This window comes from Dama dama, chromosome Y, assembly GCF_033118175.1.
Source record: "Dama dama isolate Ldn47 chromosome Y, ASM3311817v1, whole genome shotgun sequence".
Taxonomy (NCBI): domain Eukaryota; kingdom Metazoa; phylum Chordata; class Mammalia; order Artiodactyla; family Cervidae; genus Dama; species Dama dama.
The window spans coordinates 8,873,890-8,895,314 of NC_083715.1; the positions used below are offsets into that span (position 1 = coordinate 8,873,890).

At 41.6% G+C, this 21,425-nt stretch overlaps 1 long non-coding RNA gene across 4 annotated transcripts in view; it reads right to left on the reverse strand.

Moving 5' to 3' along the window:
- LOC133053514 (uncharacterized) overlaps nt 1–13,812 on the reverse strand; it is a 47,903-nt gene extending 34,091 nt beyond the window's left edge. The window contains exons 1-2 of one of the 4 annotated variants that reach the window (XR_009692288.1): nt 13,607–13,812; nt 12,831–12,969 (exon numbers count right to left, since the gene is read on the reverse strand). This is a non-coding gene — a long non-coding RNA (uncharacterized LOC133053514). The remainder of the gene's footprint in view (nt 1–12,830; nt 12,970–13,606) is intronic. The other 3 variants (XR_009692291.1, XR_009692289.1, XR_009692290.1) reach the window with 3 other exon arrangements.
- Between the last annotated feature and the right edge of the window lie 7,613 nt (nt 13,813–21,425).

Here is a 21,425-nt window from a genome sequence, read left to right on the forward strand (position 1 = left end):
ATCACAGAATGTTCTAAGGCACAGGAGAACACACCAGCATTCAGTTTCTAGACTGAAATTTTAAGAACAGAAATGAGCCTAAGGAAACCCCAATTTAAAACCTCTTAATTTTACAAATGAAGAAACTGAAGCTAGAGAGTTTATCCAAAATTATTCAGTTAGTTAAAGCAATGAAGGAATCCATGTGTGCTGAGCTAAGGAACCTTCTGTTAAAACCATGTTAACTCAAATCACCTGAGTGTCTGATACTACAAAATCAATAATTCATAGGCTAATATTAACACCAAATTACCAAGGCTATATGCTTTTCTTTAGTTTGGCCTAGAGAAAAGAGTTTTTAACCAGAAACCAGGCTTTTAAGTCATGGTTCTTCCATAAATTCAAGTCATGAGAATCCTCTGGGTAAATCCTCTCCAGTTCTCCGCTTCCCCGTCTATTACATAAGATTTAGAACAGATTCTCTCTAGTCTTTTTAGCTTTTAACAATTAAAATATGAAAACAAACAGGAGCAAATACATTACTAGAGATTTTTTCAAGAAAACTGGAGATATCAAGGGAATATTTCATACAAACACAGGCACAATAAACGACAGAAACGGCAAGGATCTAACAGAGGCAGAAGAGATCTGCTTCCAAGAGGTGGCAAGAATATTCAGAGGACCTGTACAAAAAAGGTCTTAAGGACTCGGATAACCACAATGGTGCCGTCATGCACGAGAGCCAGACATCTTGGAACGTGAAGCTCAAAAGGGTCTTAGGAAGCATTACTACAAACAAAGCTAGTGGAGGTGATGGAATTCCAGTTGGGCTATTTCAAATCCTAAAAGATGCTGCTGTTAAAGCACTGCTGCACTCAATATGCCAGCAAATATGGAAAACTCAGCAGTGGCCACAGGACTGGAAAAGGTCAGTTTTCATTCCAATCCCAAAGAAAGGCCAATTCCAAAAAATGTTCAGACTCTCATTTCACATGATAGCAAGGTAATGCTCAAAATCCTTCAAGCTAGGCTTCAACAGCATGAACCAAGATCACAACAAACTGAAAAATTCTTCAAGAGATGGGACTATCAGACCACCTAACCTGCCTCCTGAGAAACCTGGTCAAGAAGCCACAATTAGAACCCAACATGGAACAATGGACTAGTTCAAAATTGGAAAAGGAGTACATCAAGGCTGTATACCGTCACGTTGCTTATTTATCTGCAGAGTACACCATGTGAAATGCTGGACTGGATGAATCCCAAACTGGAATCAAGATTGCCAGGAGAAATCTCAACCTCAGATATGCAGATAATACCATTCTAATGGCAGAAACCGAAGAGGAACTAAAGAGTCTCTTGATGAGGGTCAAAGAGTGAAAAGGCTGGCTTAACACTTAACATTCAAAAAACTAAGATCATGGCATCCAGTCCCATCACTTCAAGGCAAACAGACGGGGAAAAAGTGGAAACAATGACGGATTTCATTTTCTTGGGCTCCAAAACCACCACAGACAATGATTGTACCCATAAAATTAAAAGACGCTTGCTCCTGGGAAGAAAAGCTATGACAAATGACACATACTAAAAAAAAAGCAGACATCTCTTTGCTGACAGAGGTTCATCGAGTCAAAGCTGTGGTTTCTCCAGAAGTCATGCATGGATGTGAGAGTTGGACCATAAAGAAGACTGAGGGTCCAAGAATTGATGTTTTCAAATGGTGGTGCTGAAGACAACCCTTGAGAGTCTCCTGAAGCTGTCAAACCTAAAGGAAATCAGTCCTGAATAGTCACTGGAAAGACTGAGGCTAAAGCTCCAATACTGTGGCCACTGGATGCCAAGAGGCAGCTCATTGGAAAAGACCTTGATTCTGGAAAAGACTGAGGGAAGAAGAGGCAACAAAGGATGAGATGGTTGAACAGCATCACCCACACAATGGATATGACTTTGAGCAAACTCTGAGAAATGGCGAAGGACAGGGAAACCATGTCCTCTACAAAGAGCTGGACATGACTTAGTGACTGAACAACGCTCATCAAAATAATACACTTCTTTCATATCTCATTTGCATATACCATGAAGAAAAGCAAACTATTTTAAAGTATCTGATCCTTGTACTCCAAGATTCATACACTGTTTAACCTACACCTCTTAGTATATTCTGAGACACAAAAAATTATATATAAAAGTATTTAAACACACTAACTTCAAGGAATCACTTTTTTAAAATATTTAACAAGATAAATTTCTAATAAATGAAAAAAGTTTAAAAATGTGTACTATGAATCTTCTATGAATCTTCAACTTAAAAAGCATAGTGTTAACTTAGAAATACATTAACTAATGTATCTTTCTTATAGGCTATGATTTTGACCACTTTATTAAAGTCAATACACACTAGGACCCCCTTAAGCAACATATATAGTCAAATTTTACTGAACAACATAGGATTCCATTGAGTTAAAGTTCTTATAACTTGCACGCGAGAGGTACACACACTTTGAATCTAGTGAGGTTTAAACTTGCAGAAGCTCCTTCCAAGACTTGAAAACTAATTTTAAGTTCTTTTTATAAAGAGAGCACTGAAGTGTATAAGTTTCAGGGGCCGTGGATCCACCCCCAGGTAATCATTTAACGGGCAAGCTTAGAATTAACTTCCCAATATATTCCTATTAGGAAAGTAAACATTTCAGAAACTAGTAAATTCTTTTTTCAAACCAGTACTTTTATTATATTTTGCAAGGCAGTTTAGTCGCTAAGTTGTGTTCTGACTCCATGCGACCCCATGGAATGTAGCCTGCCAGGTTCCTCTGTCCATGGGATTTACCAGGCAAGCATACTGGAGTGGGTTGCCATTTCCTTCTTCAGAATCTAGCAAGTTTTTGACTGAATATAATTAAGGCAGTGTGATGTAATGGAAAGAACATGAATTTCTGAGTCAGATACACCTGGGATCTGAATCCCAGCTCTGCCCTTCCATAGGTGTACATGTAATACACATTACTTTACTAGAAATGGCAACCCAGTCCAGTATTCTTGCCTGAAGAATCCCATGGACAGAGAAGCCTGGTGGGCTACAGTCCATGGGGTCGCAAAGAGTCAGACACAGTGGAGCGACTTTCACTTCACTATGAGCCACAGGACAGATTTAAAACAGTTCAGTTCAGTTGCTCAGTCATGTCAGACTCTTTGCGACCCCATGGACCGCAGCACATCTGGCCTCCCTGTACATCACCAACTCCCGGAGTTCACCCAAACTCACATCCATTGAGTTGATGATGCCATCCAACCATCTCATCCTCTGTCGTCCCCTCCTCCTCCTGCCCTCAATCCTTCCCAGTATCAGGGTCTTTTCAAATGAGTCAGCTCTTCACATCAGGTGGCCAAAGTACTGGAGTTTCAGCTTCAACATCAGTCCCTCAGAAGTAACATCTAAAGACTGTTGTGAAAATTTGAGATAATTATAGTTCACAGAGCCTAAATCAGAGCCGAGCACAAAGCAGACATTCAACATGATGCAGTTATTAATCTCATAAATCAACTTCTCATACTATTAAATTGAAAAGGAAAGGGGGAAGAGTTTTTCATTATTACTTTCAAGAGGATGGGGAGAAGAGAAGACTGGCTAAGTATTGCTCAGTTAAGAGCTGCTTTAGATAAGAATGACTTGCAATCAGTATGTTAAAGTATTCCTCTTAGAAATGATGGCTTGCTTTTACAGAAAAGCATCTCTAAGGAATCTTGTATTTTCTTAAACTAGGTAAAAGGTATCTCTTTGAAGTCTTTATTCATTTGCTTAGCTAGAACCTTTCTCATCTAAAGAGCAAACTCAGGTCCACACCCTACCCAAAGTTCACTTAAATAAATGGAAGTCAAATTAAGAAATTTTTTTTTAAATTAAGAAAATTAATTACATTTCAACTTTAAAAACAGAAAGAAGGAATGTTTTCTTGCAGCAAAAGGCTCTGGATTAGTGGTTAAAGCAACTTCAGAATCTGTTCTCAATTTCTCATTAATGGCATCAACTTGGGAAAGTAGGACTCTCAACTTTAAAAATGCTGGATTGTTCACTGATTTTAAAGCAACAGAACTTTTTAAAATGAAATCTTCTATACAAAGAACAATATAAAAATGGCTCTAAATGGCTAGAGAGGGAGATTTCTGAAGATACCTACTCCACCACTCTTAGGCTTCCCAGGTGGCTCGGATGGTAAAGAATCAGCCTGCAATGCAGGAGACCTGGGTTTGATCCCTCAGCAGGGAAGATCCCCTGGAGAAGGGAATGGCAATCCACTCCGGTCTTCTTGCCTGGAGAATCCCCATGGACAGAGGAGCCTGGAGGGCTACTGTCCATGGGGTCGCAAAGAGTTGGACATGACTGAGCGACTAAGCACAGAGACCCTATAAGAGTTTGACAATACCTGTTCTACATGAACATACTACGTTTATGCTTGGAAATACTAACTTTATGATTAGAAAATGATTTTAGCAGCCTCAGTGATCTTACTGTTTATTAGCAAGCACTTTCTAATATTTCTTTTATTCCTCACAGTTAATCTGTGAGAAAGATTGCTATAGTGCCCATCTACAGGATGAGAAAACAAACTATACAGAGTCTGTCAGCTCATTCACTCAACATTGTTGGATGCTACTGTAAAGCACTGACAAAGATCAATACCAAGAGACCTGCTGCCTTCTCTAAAGAAAATCATATTCTAATAAAGGACATACTGACTATTCTCTGAAGATGGGGCTATCAAAGGAGATGGGATGGTAGTTACCACGGTAGAGAAGACAGAAAAAGGAACATCTTACTTCTCTGAGTCCCAAGGGAAGGAGTTGACAATAAGTAAAGATACAGGTTAACGAATGAAACTGAAAAAGATCAAAGCTAAATGTACTTACACAAGATAACGTTGGTAGTTAAGTTTCCTGAAGAAGAGAGATAAGAGAATTCTCAATAAAGAGCTTGAGGACGACGACAGAAATAGTTCAAGCAGCAAAAAGTGAGCCGGAGCTTACAGGGACACAAAAAATTGCCCAGAGGCACTGAAAGTCCAGCAAGGTTAGACCACAATCTCGGAATTTTCTCCAGGAGTGCCCCATAGTCTTAAAAAACATGAGCAGTGAAGACAGATGAATGGAATGGTTCAAGATGCTTTTTGCTTGTATTTCCGGCCTTGCCCTGGGAGACAACAGGAAAAGTGGCAACTGGTATCAGGCCCCAGAGCCTGGGAGAATGAAGTCTGGGTCTTCTTGAGATCCCAGAGCACATTTAATGTGAGAAGAAAACAAGCAACACGTAGGATAGAATAATTCAATAATAACAGGTTGCATTTATTTATAGTGTTTATTATGTGACACTTGTAAGAACTTTATATGTTATTGACTCTATCCTTACAACCACCTTATCAGGTAGGTACTGTTGTTTTCTTCTCTTTTACAAAAGAGAAAACAGGCAGAGGTTAAGTGGTTCGCTTAAGTCTTACATCTAATAAATGAAGGGACTAGAATAGAATGTGGTATGAAGTTTTAACATTTCTAAAGTAGCTGGAAAACAAGTTTCAAGACAGAGTGAAGACCACAGTAATAGAGAAGAGGCCAGATCTACCCCCATTACTATTTAGTGCCAGTAGGAACACATAATAAACATACATTAAAATGAATAAATGAATGTCTGCCCACACGCACTGGATAAAGTTACAATTTAAACTAGAGAGAATATCTGTGAAGAATGCATGCAAGTCTTCAATGACTGAGGGAACATGTGTAAGAAGTTAGGAGACAGTCAAAGGAATCACTCAAAGAACAGTACAGAAGGGCCTAAGCCACAAGAGTGATAGATGCGGCAATCATTAGCATCTGGGCCCAAAGATTCATGGACTATAAGGAAATGGTGGTGGTGTAGTCGCTAAGTCATGTCCGACTCTTGTGACACCATGGACTGCCAGGTTCCTCTGTCCATGAGATTTTCCAGGCAAGAATACTGGAGTGGTTTGCCATTTCCTTCTCCATGGGATCTTCCCGACTCAGGAATCGAATCTGGGTCTCCTGCATTGCAGGCAGATTCCTTCCCAACAGAGCTACAAGGGAATAGGACACCTCAGTTCAAGAAGATAAGCCTGTATCCTCAGGTCAAAGGTAAATTTCAGATGAAAAGAGGGTGACAAATTCCCAGAACGGGTAGAGGTGACAGATGGTAGTCAATCTGCCGTGAAAGAAGGGCTTTGCCAGGTATGGTTAACTGGCTGGGAGAAAGGCGTCACAGTGGAGCGAGTAAAATGTAGAGAAAGCTAGTAAACAGAAAAGACTAGACTAGCAAGTAGCTCTTCTGACACGCAATCCAAAGTAACTGCCAATACACATCTACATCTTTACTTTCAAGTCATTGTTTTTAGGAGACTAGCCTAACTAACCTTTAAGGAAAACTGCCACACGATCATTAATGACCTACAAATTAAGGCTTCACTTACAGCTGCAAGAGTTCAAATATTTTGGAATACTCCCAGAATCGACTTAGCTAAGTCATCAATTACTGTGGTTTGGCTTCAAGGACTAGTTGCTCATTTAATCAATCATTCACTACTCATCCACACTGTGTCTAATACTTCAGGATTGAAAAGGGGACCTGGTATAAACTTTGGGCAGGGCCCACAACCTAGTTCATGAGTGAAACAAAAAAAAAAAAAGAGGGTGGAAGAAAAGGAAGGAAGGAAATAAAAACAAAATGTACTTTTAGATAAACACTTAATGTACATGTCTGGAGTAGGATATGGCAGCCCGCTTGCCTGGAGAATCCCACGGACAGAGGAGCCTGGCGGGCTACAGTCAAAGGGGCCGCAAAGAGTTGAGACATGACTGAGCGACTAACACTTACTTTAATGTACATATTAGAATGTACACACGAAGTGAGTACTTACTCCTTCAATAAAGTTAACCCAGAAAGGTTATACACTTACTCCAATGACTAAGTAACTATCACTACTGTATTTTCTCTTTTGAATCTACCCCTACCCGGCAAGAGCCAGTGGCATTCTTTTCAAACACCCCAGCAGTACCAAACCCATATATACTTTGAGACTGATTTCTTAACGTGGTCCACAAATTGAATCTGTAAGCTTCTTAAAAAATAACTGTATAGTAAATAAAATTACGTGCAAAAATAACCTTCAATTTTAACATATAAATTGTGGCATGTGTGCTCAGTCACTTAGTTGTGTCCAACCCTGCCGATCCCATGAACTGTAAGCCCACCAGGCTCCTCTGTGGAATTTTGCATGGAATTTTCCAGGTAAGAATACCGAAGTGGGGTGCCATTCCCTTCTCCAAAACTGTGGCAGAATCATGACTAAATATTGGTACAACAATTGCTCACTGTTTGTTAGGTCCTGTTCTAATGCTTGACTCTCTATCTCACAACAGTCATGTAAGACAGGTCCTACAATCTCATTTTACAGAGGAGAAAACTGAGGTTAGAAGTGAAGTACCTTGTTAAAAAATAACACAACTAGAAAGAGGTAGAGCTGACATTCAAACTCTGATAGTGTATGAGCCCACACTCTTAACTATTATGCTCTCTAGTCTCTTTACTTTTTAGTCAGGTTTCTAAAACCTGTGCTGAATACTCTAATGTAAAACTAAATGAAAACTCCCTACAGACTATCCATAGTTTTACTCTTATAAGTAGGCGAAGAAATACACATTAAAACATTCAAGTACTATTTTTTCACCTATGAAATTAAAGATATCTAAGACACTGTGATACAGTAGAAGTTAAACTGATATAACCTTGAGATGTAATTAATTCCTAAAGCATTCACTTTAGAGCCAGAATGCCTAGGTTAAAAAGAACCTTAGGTTCTGCTACTTCCAAGCAAAGTGACCTTAAGCAAATCTTAATGTCTCAAGACTTCTTTTGTAAAAAAGATAACAGAATCCTAGAGTTATGCAAATTAAATTAGTTTACACATGCAAAGCACAGAGAGCAGCGTGTGGCACATTATAAGCATTCAGCAAGGGCAACTATTATTATTCCTACCTTTCTAGAGGTCAAAGTGGTTGGTCAATGTATTAGTTATGTTGAGTCCAGTAGTTCCATAATCATAAGTGAAAAAGTGAAACTATTTAGTCCCTCAGTCATGTCCAACTCTTTGCAACCCCATGGACTGTATAACCTGCCAGGCTCCTTTGTGCATGGAATTCTCCAGACTAGGAATACTGCAGTAGAAAACCATTCCCTTCTCCAGGGATCTTCCCTATCCAGGGATTCAACCCAGGTCTCCTGCATTGCAGGCAGATTCTTCACTGTCTGAGCCACCAGGGAAGCTCCTAAATAACCACAGTTGCATGCTTTGTAATACAGAAAGCACGTATTCACTGGCATCAATCAAACCCGTCAGCAAGGAAATGGATAAGTCAAAATACTGCAGAGTATTAGGTAGTGATTCAAAATCATGTTTTTGATATATTTAACACGGAAATAAATGTATAGTAAGATATTGTATTTTTTAAAAAGCAGTAAATAAAAAGATGGTACCTCAAATTTACTGTGTGCTTACACATATATGTAAGATCATAAGGAAACACATCAAAATGTTAATACAGCTTACTTCCAAGTGGCAGGGTTACAGGTGATTATTTATTAGCTTACTTAGATGTTCAGACACTTATTAAGTTTTCTATCATGAATATGCATCACTTTTATAACTAGAAAAGCTACTAAAATGAATTCATAGCTTTGCTAGACTACAAATGAATAATTTTCACAATATACTTGTAGACACATTAACTGTAATTCATGTTTTAGCTCAGCGATTTCTTACTAGTGGCACCTTTTTTGTTGACTTTATAATGATAAACAAGAACTATTATGAAAGTTCCATTATTTAAAGCTACAAATTGTCCAATAATTTTTTATACAACTCTAGCAAAACTGCTAACACCAAGATTAACAGCAAAATTTTCTTTGCTGTTAAGATTAACAGATAATTTTTTTCAAATAACAGCAAAAATTATCTCTGAGGTCTCCCAATTTATATCACAAAGGGAAGACACACTATTTTCTCTAGCCTTAATTATATAATCTTGTTGCAACAGAGAAAACACTGCTATTACCTAGCTACATTTAATGAATGAAACTTTCTCTATTTTGTTTCAACGAACTTGCCCTGTGACTACTGCATTATTTAACAAGTCAAATTCTCACATTATAATCTATACTATTAAAACTGTTTCAAATTTGATAACTTTAGCACTAATAATTTGGTAGCAATAATTTTCTTGGCCCCTCAGAACTGCTTTCTAAGACACTTTATAACTACTGTATCTTTTTAAGTTTCTAAAGCCTGTGAGGTACTAACTATAACACAGCTGGCTAAAACCAGCTGTTTTAGCCGCCTAAAACCATTAAATAGAAAAAAAGTCAGTCTAAGTGAAAGCAATACTTAAATGAATGCTAGATCTCCATAACATCCCTGTAAGAAAATATTAAAGAATAAAAACCAAACCAAACTTAAAGGTTAATTCCACACCCTGTGTGATTTGCACAACTCATTCAATCTTTCTGTATGTACAGTCCAGGTAGTTTAGGCAACAGCTACTTATTCTAAATAAGAGAAACCTATTTTGAACATCAAAGCTGTTCCCTTAAATCTAACAAATGTCACTACAGCTAAGAGAAACAAAAATATTAACTTTCCCTCTTGTCCTTAAATTCTCGTGCTCTTAAGTATTTAAGAACATAACAAATGACTATCAGTCATTCTGTGGGTTCCATCTAACAATAACTTCTCTACCATTAATTGTCCATACCACACAGGTGGAATTATTGCATGCACATCACAGCCAGAGATTCCTTATCATGACTGAGGATGCTTCTATCAACCAATAAGTGAAACCATTTTCAGATCACATTCTAATGACAATCACTTTCACCATCTGTCTCCGAAACTCTGAGGTCTAAGTCAAAAAAGGCAAATCAGAGGAGAGACCAGTATTCCCATTCAACCAGGTCCCCTCCAATACAACCAAGCTTTTCAAGCCCATGTGGACAAACTACCCAACTACAGTACGGACAGTGAGGAATGACTATTACAAAGATAAGAACAAAAAGTTCACCTGGCAGCAACTAATCCTACAGAGTGAAACAAAAGCGCAGGAGTGAGACACATGGCAACAGCAAGGAAATAAGGGCAGGAACTTCTTGGGACAGCGTTCTTGGGTCCAAAGCCACAGAGTTTCCAGGAGTTTCACAACTACAGCTTCCTTTCTTTAAAAAGTTTTGTGTCCCTTGCTGTCACTTTGGGTACCAAAACACCCCAAAAGATATGAGATGCTATATATTTTATCCACTGCAGCAAACTTTACAAACTGAAATAAAATATTTCCTCCATCGTCAATCTGTTATATACAGAAAGTCCTTCATTGTTTTCCGTCTTAAAAAGAACCAACTTCTCAGAACCTGATTTTACTTATGAGACTGCAACTGTTGTAGGTTTACACATTTACAAAATATCCTGTACCATCACTTACTAATTTGTAAAGATAACAATCTTCAAACATATTTTTATACTTTTTCACACATCAGCTTTATAAAACACACTCTGAAAGGAGTATTTGAAGCCTCTGCTTACACTACAATTTCCCTTAGAGTAGTTGTTTATCTCAAATGGTAAAATACAGTAGTTTTAGGTGTGCACACATGAATACACAAGAAGTATTTTCTTTATGGAATAAGATGCATTTATTACTTCTGACTTGCAATCCATGCAGACTACAGGTGTGTAAATGACTACTAACCTGGAAGGAAAAAAAAAAATTCTGAAATTCTCTAAGTGTTTATTTACCAAATAAATCAGTGAAATATCACACCACTGAGGTTTTATGTAGCCATCCTTATGAAAGTTCAAAGAAGTGTGATTTTTAAATGCATATATTAAAAAATGCAATGGTTCTTTTCAGTAAGAACTACTTATGAGTGATGTTAATACCCATGAGAAAATTTATAACTCTTAGACACTTTTGAATATTAGCAGACACTAAGTACTGAATATCAAACACTAGCCACTTGCAAACTTCATTTAAGGATTTTAGAGAAACTTAAGAGGGCAACAAGTTACAGATAAGAAAAGGCCTCAATTAGCTCATGACCATAATACTCCTGGAAAAAAAAAGTCAGTTTCAGTGCTGTGTGGTAACCTGTCACATACTCTGATACTCTTCAGCTAAAACAAGAACAAAATTCTCTCCCACAGCTTCTTACCAACAATACAAGATTCAGAAAGGAGGGATATTGGTCTCTGAAGCTGTACTGATACATCCCAAGACCCCAGAACAGTGTAAGGCTGCCAGGGCTAACACCATGACAGGCAGCCTAGATTAGGAGTAGGCCTGGTTTTCCGGGGTAACAAGATTATCAGGCCACCTGGAGCCAGCCAATCAACATGCGCCTAGTAAGAAAGAGGGAACCTATCAGGGGAAAGCTGAAAAGCCCGCCAACGCCCAAGTTTGAAAAAAAGCACGCCAAGGTTTGGGCCAATAAGATTGCTTTGCAAACATGTAACCAATCCGTTTAAGCCAGCTACCAACTGCTTATGCACACCCTATAAATTTGGATAACAGGGTGGGCTCAGGGCTCTCTGACTCCGCGCCACTATGCGGCAGGAGCCCTGACTCCAGTCAGCAATAAACTTCCCTTTTTGCGAACTGCATTGTCTTGAAAGCCTTCTCTCTTCCCACTCGGGGATTCGGACATCGGGCATAACACAGTACCTGGCACACAGTCCTCAGTATTTCCTAAATAAATGACGGAGTGGAAGAACAGGCAGGGACAGGCAAAACAAGAGATCAGAGAGTTGATTACACATAGATAAAGGTAGAGCTGATTAATCAGAAAATCCCCAACAGTCAGTTGATGTCAAATGTGAGCTATTCCACCTTTTAACAATAATCTTGTATTAGAAAAAGACAAGACTTCAAGAACAGCAAACTTTTCTTTAAAATTTATAAAACTATTTGAAATTCTGAATAATTCTAGATTCTGCTCATTTAGTAGGAACTGATTCAGTAAGAAAACTATCACTACTCACAAATTCATAAACCCAGTTCACTGTTTATCATTATAAAGGAAAACGTGCAAGTGAGCTTGATTAGAGCTCTTCTGTCAACACTTGTTACTTTCTTTGTACTTTCTCACGATTACTTAGGGAAAAAACTTCAGACATTCAAAATCCCTTTAATGTGCATTAAAACATCTAATTCTCCCGATTATATCCTACCTTTATTTACATAAAGTCTGAAGAGTCTTCACATAGGCATTAACATTTTTCTTATTACCAGCTGGGAATTCTGCATCAGGTCTATTTTTTCCTTCTAAATTTTCAGAATCCAAGGAGGTCCTCAAGTTCCCTAGGTCGGTTTCTTACTCAACTAAGACAATTATATTAATCTTTCCTCTGAAGTGAAAACTACACTTTAGAAAGAGCATGCTTTAAGAAGTGAATACAAACCCTCTCTTCACCGCCCCCCACCACACAATATAACGTGCTTGTGATTCTAAGACAGGAAACCACAGCTTCTTCTCTAGTTGTCCCGGTTTAAAATCTTCTATTCAATTGCTAGTCTGTCCACCTAGACGTCTACCTGTTACAGAAGCGACATGAGCAAGTATGCCCAGTTTCTGTCCCAAGACTACACTCTAATTGCTTGCCATGGGCTATCTGATTCAGATTTGACATCCAAAGTTACACCCTATAATACTTAACACCAAAGGGGTGTGACTTCATTTAAGGCCAAAAAAGTTTCTAAACAAAAATACTTTCGCCGTCACTAAAACCTGGAGTAAAGCAACTCACGGTGGTGATTACTTCTTCTTTTGGGCTTCCATGGCTAGGAAATGAAGAACCAACCGTCCCATTCGTTTTCTCTTGAGTGGCTAGGCCATTCCTGCACAGGAGGTTGTAAAGCACACTGGAAGGTTGCGGATGAAAGATTCTGTAAACACACCGGCGTTGTTAGTGTATTACTACAGAGCACTGCGCGGAACGTCTGTCACCGCGTCGAGGGTAGGTGGACGGCAGAGCTCTTCCCGGGGAGGGGGAGAGCGGGAGAGGTCCGTCCCCGGCATCTTTTGGCAGACCATCCTTTAGGCATGGTGATTTTTTTTCAACTGCTGCGAAACCTCACGTGAAAAGTTACACACACACCCCACACCGGGAGAACGTAGACGGTCCCCGTCCTCGCAGGGCTGGGAGCCCCGGGGAGCGAGGAGCGGGGTGCAAGGGGTTGGGCCTACACCCCAGGAGCGCGGCGAGGTGCCGGGACCGGCTGAGGGGCCCCGGCCGCAGCCGACGCCCGCGGGGCGACCGAAGGCGCAGCTCTGGGTGGGGGGCGCGGCGCCGGCCTCGGACGCCGGGGGCGCGGGGAACGGCCCGGGAGGGCGGCCGCGCCAGGGTCCCGCGCCGCCCGGTTGCAGGGAAAGCTCGCGCCCCGCGCCCCGCGGCGTGGGGGATGGGAGGCCGGGCCTGGGGTCTGTTTGGGAGGCGGGGGGGAGGGGGTCGGCCCGGGCCTCGCGTTCGTCTGTCGGCCGGGTCCCCCGACCCGGGGTCCCAGGCGCCGAGAAGAGACTCACCGGAAAGGCCCGGATCCGCATCTTGGTGTCCTTCCGGCTCCCCGTGCCTTTGCTTAGATTCAACATGGTGCTCGTCCCCTCCCCGGTGGCGGCTTCGGGTCGCACTCCGAGGCGCCGGTGTCACATTTAAGGCGGGCAGGCAGGCGAGGGGCGACGCTGGGGGAGGCGGCGGCGCGGCCCCCGGCCTGGGCTGGGGAGCTGGCCGGCTCCTGGGCGGCCGCGGCGGGGGCAGCGGCGGCTCGGTCTCCGGCGGCTCGGGCTCGGCTGGGGGACTGCGCTGGCGCGGCGGCTCCGCGGGGTCCACCCTCACGCCCGGCTCGGCTCCCTTTATCGCGCTCCTCAGCGATGGCGGCGGCGGCGGCGACGTACAAACATCTCACTGCGCAGGTCGAACGTCCTCCTCCTCCTCCTCCTTCTCTTCCTCCTCCGCCTCAGCGAGACGAGATCCGGCCCAAAGGCTGGAGGCGGGGGAAGAGGGGGGAGGGGAGCCTGAGAGCTGAGAGAGTGGGCGGAGGGGCGGTGGGAAGACCGGAGGGAGAGGCGGGCGGCCGCGGCAGGAGGAGGAGGAGGAGGAGGAGGAGGAGGAGGAGGAGGAGGAGGAGGAGGAGGAGGAGGAGGAGGAGGAGGAGGAGGAGGAGGAGGACGTTCAAATCTCGCGAGAAGAGAGCGAGCGCGCTTTCCCAGGTGGGGCGGGGCGAAGCCTGAGGGAGGGAGCGGGCAACGGGAGAGGAGGAAGGGAACGGGTATTTGGGGAGGTGGGAGGGGCCAGCGGGGCGGAGAGGTAGGAAAGGGGCGGGACTGAGGTGGGAGGAGTAAGCTGACTTTTTGAAAGCGGAGCGTGGGCCTGGTTAAGGGGGCTGCTGATTGGTGCAGCGCCGGTGAGGGGGCGGGGTCCTGCCACGTGGACGGAGTGGGCGGGGGAAGTTCCGAGAGCCGGAGCGGGACTGTAGTAGGCAGTGTTCGGCTCCGCTTGGCTCCGCCGACCTCGCTGGGCTGGGCTAGAGCGGGAGGAGGGTAGTCTCGGGGTGGAGCGTAGGGTACTAGGTGGGTAACCATGTCCTGAAACTGGTTCCTCTGTTTTTCTAGAGCATGTGGTCTAGGGATGGGTACTTGACCAGAAGCCAGAAAGTTGAAGGAGTTTGTGCAGGAGTTATTAATATATGCAGTGTGGGAAAGTAGAGTCCTGTGTGCCTAACACGGTATTCGGATTGGATATAAACACTCCAGCTGTCGGGATTGAGGGATGGAAATCCATAAGATTTCCTTAAACTGCATAAGCTCTTGATTCACTATTGTCTGAGAGACCTAGAACTTACTAGTATTAAAGTTTGTATTTCGTTGCCATTGAAATAACAAGTCCCTTAACGCAGGGCAATATTTTGGCTAATGGTGTTAAATAGAAAATAGAATGATAGAAACCTAACCTTAACCTGCCAAATCATTTTTTCCATTACAAGAGTATGATACATTTTGAAGGCAAAAATTGTTGTCTTTCATTTCAGTTTGCTGATAATTTGGGGGAAGAAAAGTTTGACATTGCGTTCAAAAAGTCTAGTTTGATCAGTTTTGCTTTTCATTTATTATGGATTTTGCATCCTAATTGACCTCTTTGTATTGTTATATTTGGATTTCTGACTGCAGAGGAATATGTGATTTCCCACTAAAGTTTGCGATATCATTTTAAGAACCTGTTGGGATGAATATTAATAGAAGATTAATATTTTCTAAATTTATTTTAATGCCTTTTTTTAAGCTGAAGTTTAATTCTTTTTAAGCATTTGGAAGATGGGGGTTTTATTTTATTTTTTAAATAAATGAACTGGGATATAACTTTTGGATTTGTTCGCTGTAAGGTTGGATTTTCCCTAAATTTACTTAATCCTGATAACTAGATTCACCAGTGTTGTGCTTTCACCCCTTACTTGGTTGAAATGCCCCACTGAAAGCATTTTCTTGTTCTGTTTTCTGTTACTTAATAAAACAGAGCTTAAGAAACAAGGAAATGGCAACCCACTCCAGTACTCTTGCCTAGAAAATCCCATGGATGGAGGAGTTTGGTGCAGACTGCTGTCCATGGGGTCGCAGAGAGTCGGGCACGACTGAACAACTTCGCTTCACTGAGCAATTTGGATGTTGCTTGAAGCAATACCTATGTAAATACTGAAGCTAAAAATAGGTCAAGAATTTTGTTGATAAATTAACAATGGGAGGGACTCTGATGTAAATGTAAATTACTAGGAGTCTTGGATAGGAAATTATAATCTGTATGCTGATTGAACCTTCATTTCCATAATCATTAGAAGATATTAACAAGCAATGTTTTTGTATTGGTTGCCGTGTCAGGTGGCTCAATTTCTTTGTAATGTAAGCACCGCTCTGTCCAAGGGATTCTCCAGGCGAAAACACTGGAGTAGGTTGCCATTCCTTCCTCCAGGGGATCTTTCTGACCCAGGGATCAAACCCACATCTCCTGCATTGCAGGAGGATTCTTTATGCACGGAATCACCTGGGAAGCCCTTCTCCTCTTTTACTGGATATAGTTTGTGTCTTTGGGGGCAAGGGCTAGGCTGTTTGTCTAGAGTCCCTTATCTGTGAAATGGAGATAAAAATAATGTTTCTTCCTTGGGCTACTCTGAAATTGAGATGATAAATACATTTTTAAAAACCCTGAAAGCAGTGCTCAACACAGAGTAGTCACTCAAAACCTGTCGGCTGCTATTGTCTTCAGTAATTAAGGCCCAGCTTATACTGTCTTCCTTTATTCAATATGTAGGTTTCTTTAAGAATGCTGTTTGCTTTTACAAAATGAATCTTACTTGGATTTCAGAAACCAGTTAAGTAGTTTTTTAAAACACTAGAGAACCAGTGTAGGGTTGTCAACTTTATTTGGCAAGTAAGAGCATTAGAGGGCTTCCCAGGTGGCTCAGTGTTAAAGAATCCCCCTGCCAATGCAGGAGTCACAGGAGATGCCAGTTTGATCCTTGGCCTGGGGAAATCCCCCAGAGAAGACAGTGGCAACCAACTTCAGTATTCTTGCCCAGGAAATCCCAAGAACAGAGGAGCCTGGCAGGCTACAATCCACGGTGTCACAAAAGAGTTGAGCACGACTTAGCCAGTAAAACAGCAAGACAAAGAGCATTAAAAGAAAATAAATAACCGGAAGCATAGACTGGCTTCATTATTTTATTTTGCTTTTTTAAGTATTTTAACCACAGAAATGGAGGAAGGTCAGTTTGTGAATGAAGAACAGTTCTTTAGAAAAATGCATTGAGCTGATTTTTCTTCTTTCAGTGTGAACCTGAGAAAACACCAGCATTAACACCACACTAAAAGCCAGCATTTAGGAATCCCCCCCTTCATTAAAGCATATGTCCATGTAATTGTGAAGCGTATAATCTCCTTTTGTTTTGTGAACTCAGATTTTCATTTATGGTTTTACTTAAGCAAAATTTAGCAGCATTTTAAAGAACCACTCTCTACTGTCTCCCTTTAGGTTGTTAACCACAAAGACCCAGAAAAATTCTTCAAAATGAATTTGTCTGCCACTGCCATAAAAAATTCTACTGCTCATTTCTTTATTCATTTACTTAAGAAATATTTAGTTAATGGCTGCCATATATCAGGCGGTACGGTAAATAAGACAGATGAGACCTACCATCACAATACATAGCCCTTCCTCCCTCCCCCATCCGCAAAATTTGGAAACGACAGGTCCATGCTGGATTTGGCAATAACTTTTTTGTACACTGTAGTCCAGAAATCAGAGCTTTTCCTTCCTAAAAAATCAGCATCCTCAAAATGCCTATAAAATATCCTCTAAAGCAGCAGTAGACCATTCTCCTAGTCCAGTCGTGTTCCCTGACCTGCAAATAGCAAATGAACTTTCAGGATATTCCTTTTTCTCTCAAGTGCCGCCTGATCCAGCAGAGAAAGGAGCGCGGGACTAGGAACCCACTAGATGTTACATGCCTACCAGTTGGTATTCCCACTTATGCTGATGGTGTCCTGACACAGGAGAATTCTGGCCCCATTTCCATTTATTTGCAGGGAGCACGTGCAGTCAGAGAAGCCAGGAAGCTGAGTGGACCAGCCTCTTTTCTACATCCCAGTCTAGAGATGGGCAGTACAGACTGAGAAGCCAGTGAAAGGCAATAGCTTCTTCTTGGCCGTGAATTTCCAGGTATCCAGGATACCGAGCCACATTAATCACTGCATCATACCTAGTGATTTGATTCTGCAGATATTGCTTATTAAAACAGCTGACTGCCTACCAATTTATTTGGAAAGATCTGCTCATTGGCTTTAAACAGCAAAGGCTGTGTTAGGGAAAGATGCACGTTCTTCAAATTGGAAGGGAAAGATTCGTAGATATTATCACTTCCTTGAAAAGAAGGGCTCAATCTACTTTCTTCCTTGTCTCCAGCAGGCAACTAGTAAGTATTGTAGGCCATTAAATTTGTACATGTTTAGAGCAGTAGCATTCATGTTTGCTTTATAAGATGACAGGTTATAGGAGTATTGGATTGACAACATAATCACAGAAAAACTGTAGATCTTTTCTACTTTTTACTGTTTTTTATATGTATATCGTCTACACAAGAGCATGTAAGACCTATGAGCATAGGAAACAAGTTACATCTTGAATTAAAATCTTAAATGCCCATTGTATCATAAAAGCCCATCTCAATTGTTTATCACATGTCATGCTAAACAAAATCATCTCACTGGCAGCTCTGGAAATCTTCTCACTGGCCTGGACATGTTCTGTTTACTCCACATTTATCCAGTAAATTAATATTTTGAAAATAAAAATGTCCATGTGTACAACCGACAAACCTAATTTAACAGGATACATATTCTCAATTAAAAATTACAGGCATCGTGTCAATGTAATTTTATTCTGAAGACAAATAATTTCCTCTTACTGATAACAGTAACTATATAAAGAAACCTCTGGGGGGCAATTATGGATATGTATTGCGCTCTCTTTCATGATGAGTAAAACGCATGTTCAAATTTATAAGTCTTCAGCTCTGTCTTTGTGAAGTAAGTTAATTTTGAAGATGAGATAAAATGCGGTTCCAGAGGGCTATAAATGTAAATAGTCTAAATTTTATGCTAGATTTGGTAATTGTGTGAACTACAAATACAACAGTCAACAAATGTAATAAAATAGTATTATCTTTCAACTTCTTCAATAAGCTGTTTGTTTTGAGTTCACAGTAAAACCTATATTCTTTATTGTTACATTTTCAATAGTGATGATAGAAATGAAGAATTAACTTTAAGAAACTTACAGAATTTTTTTTTTAAATTGTTGGGGCCGATTTCTAGCCCCAAGGTGATATGATCAATTTATTCCTAGCAATAAGTTGATTTGAAGTTACTGGTATCTGAACCTCCTGGTTCTTGAATGGCTGGTTTTTGGGCAGACAATCCACTGAAAGGATGGTTCTAAGAAAGGGGCAATGTGGACACCTTGTTAAGATGTAACAGGCAACTTTATATCTCGCCAAGGTTAAAACCTTGTAAAGATTTTTCATGTATGAGAACTTTAGGTATGGTCCTTCTCTGCTGAGGCACTTTGTTGAGAAGTGCCTACCTCTGCATGAAGCTTCATCTTTTGGGATAAGTTGCTTTAGATGCTCGTATTGTTAAGGCAGTTTCAACCTATTTTATTTTTATAGTTATGTTTGTCCTTGTTTGGGGAGTGGTACTTGCTATTAACATCTCCTGATTCCTTGTTTTAAAGGATTCAACTGTTGGGTGTGGTCTTGGTGGGTAGTGGAGTCCATTTCCTATCACAATAGCCAAAGGGGCCTGATGCCCACTCTCCACTGCCCAGCTCAACGTGGGGATGTGTCATGTAGACTCAGGCAAGCGGGCCTTCTCCTTGAGTTGGGGGCTGAAGGACACAGGGACATTTGGTGGGCATACAAGCAGTGGCAGTGGGTGGCCTAGGCTCCTCCCACTGAATGACTTCAGTGTCATTTCTGCTCTTCAGCTTTCCAGAGGTCCCTGGGTTCCTGCTTTTTCTCCAACCCTGATCTTCCCACCTCCACGCCTTTCTGTGACTCCTAACATGCTTTCCCCAATTTCTATTTTCACTTAAAATAGTCAAAGTTTGTTTCCACTGTGTAACAGTCAGGGTCCTGGCAAGAAACAGATGGCTCACTCATACAGGGAAATTGAGGCGAGTTTAATTCAGGGACTATTTACAGAAGTGTGGGCAGAGTTAGGGAGTGACCACGGAATGATGAAGCATCTGAAGACTTAACAACAGAAGGGAACTTTGCATCCCTTCCAGGCTAGAAGGGCTACAAGAAGTGGCCACCAGGACCTGGAGACAGAATTCTCTCTGAAGCTGTGGAACCAAAAGCTGTCTGAGAAGCTGAGACCTTAGGAAAGGACCCAAGCTTCTGGCTCAATAGGGAGGCAGACAGGGTAGAAAATACCCCAGCCTCACTCTTCTCCTTCCTCCAGACTTCTGGCTGGTAACCTCCCATTGGATGAAGCTAACTGGAAGCCAGAAGGCAAGGAAGCCCATTAATGGGGCCCATAAAGGTCAGCCTTCCTGAGCACAGAGCAGAATGGAGAAGGGAACAGGGAATATCTGTGCAGAGTGCTTGTGAATAAGACTCAACTGATAAAAATAAAATACACATTTTTTTAAACCCCTTCATGTAGTTGTAAAGTCTGTGTGCAATAAGATGCCTCGCTGAGGAGGTCAGTAGAACTGATATCCAAAGCAGGTGCACTTGCAAGGGCTGTCATTACTTAAAGGAAGGAAACCTATTTCCTTGATCAGAGGTGCCAATTGCCCTCTAAACTTCAGCTGTGAGTCTGTGTTTCCCTCGGTGGTGGGCAGGGCCCTTTGGTCTTTTCTAATTTGTATTAAAACTATCATATAGGGTTTCCCTGGTGCCTCGGTGTTAAAGAATCCACCTGCCAAAGCAGGAGATGCAGGTTTGATTGCTGGTCCGGGAAGATCCCATGTGCCACAGAGGAACGAAGTCCATGTGCCGCAACTATTGAGCTTGTGCTCTAGAGCCCGGGAACCTGTACTCTGAAACAAGAGGAGCCACCGCAGTGAGAAGCCCACGCAGCACAACTAAATAAAATTATTTTGAAAACCTACCATGTAGACAAACAGTGATTGCATTACCCATACACTAAAATTTTAAACTATGAAAGAATATAGCACCGTGGTTAAGCATGCCCGCCCCGAAATCAGACCACCTGGATTCTAAACCAAATTCTGCAAGGTATCAGTTTTTGTTGTTGTTCAGTCACTTAGCTGTGTCTGACTCTTCAACACCCCATGGACTGCCCCACGCCAGGCTTCTTTGTCCCTCACCATCTGCTGGAGTGTGCCCAAGGTCATGTCCATTGTATCAATAATTGTACCATTTATTTTCATCAGTGAAATTAGGTTAATGATAATACCAGCTTCGCAAGGCTAACATGAGGATTAAGAGAAACAGTGGAGGTAAAGTATTTGGCACAACACCGACAGGCAGTGTGAACTCAAAGAACATGAACAATTGTTCCATGGTTGATTTCTAACCCTGCGTTTTGACTTTCATTCCTGCAGCCACCATCCTATCCTGTTTGCTTGATCTCGTCCCCGGTGGCACCAGTACCATCACCATTTACACAGTAGCCTTTCTGTCATCTGTATCTGGTACCTAACACTACCATCATCCTCTCAGTCATATCACTTTCCAATCAGCTTTCATTTTCCCTGCAACTTTGCTTCTCTAGGCCTATTTCCTAGCTGTCCCTTAACCTATGAAGGTTGCTCCCAAGGTATCTGTCT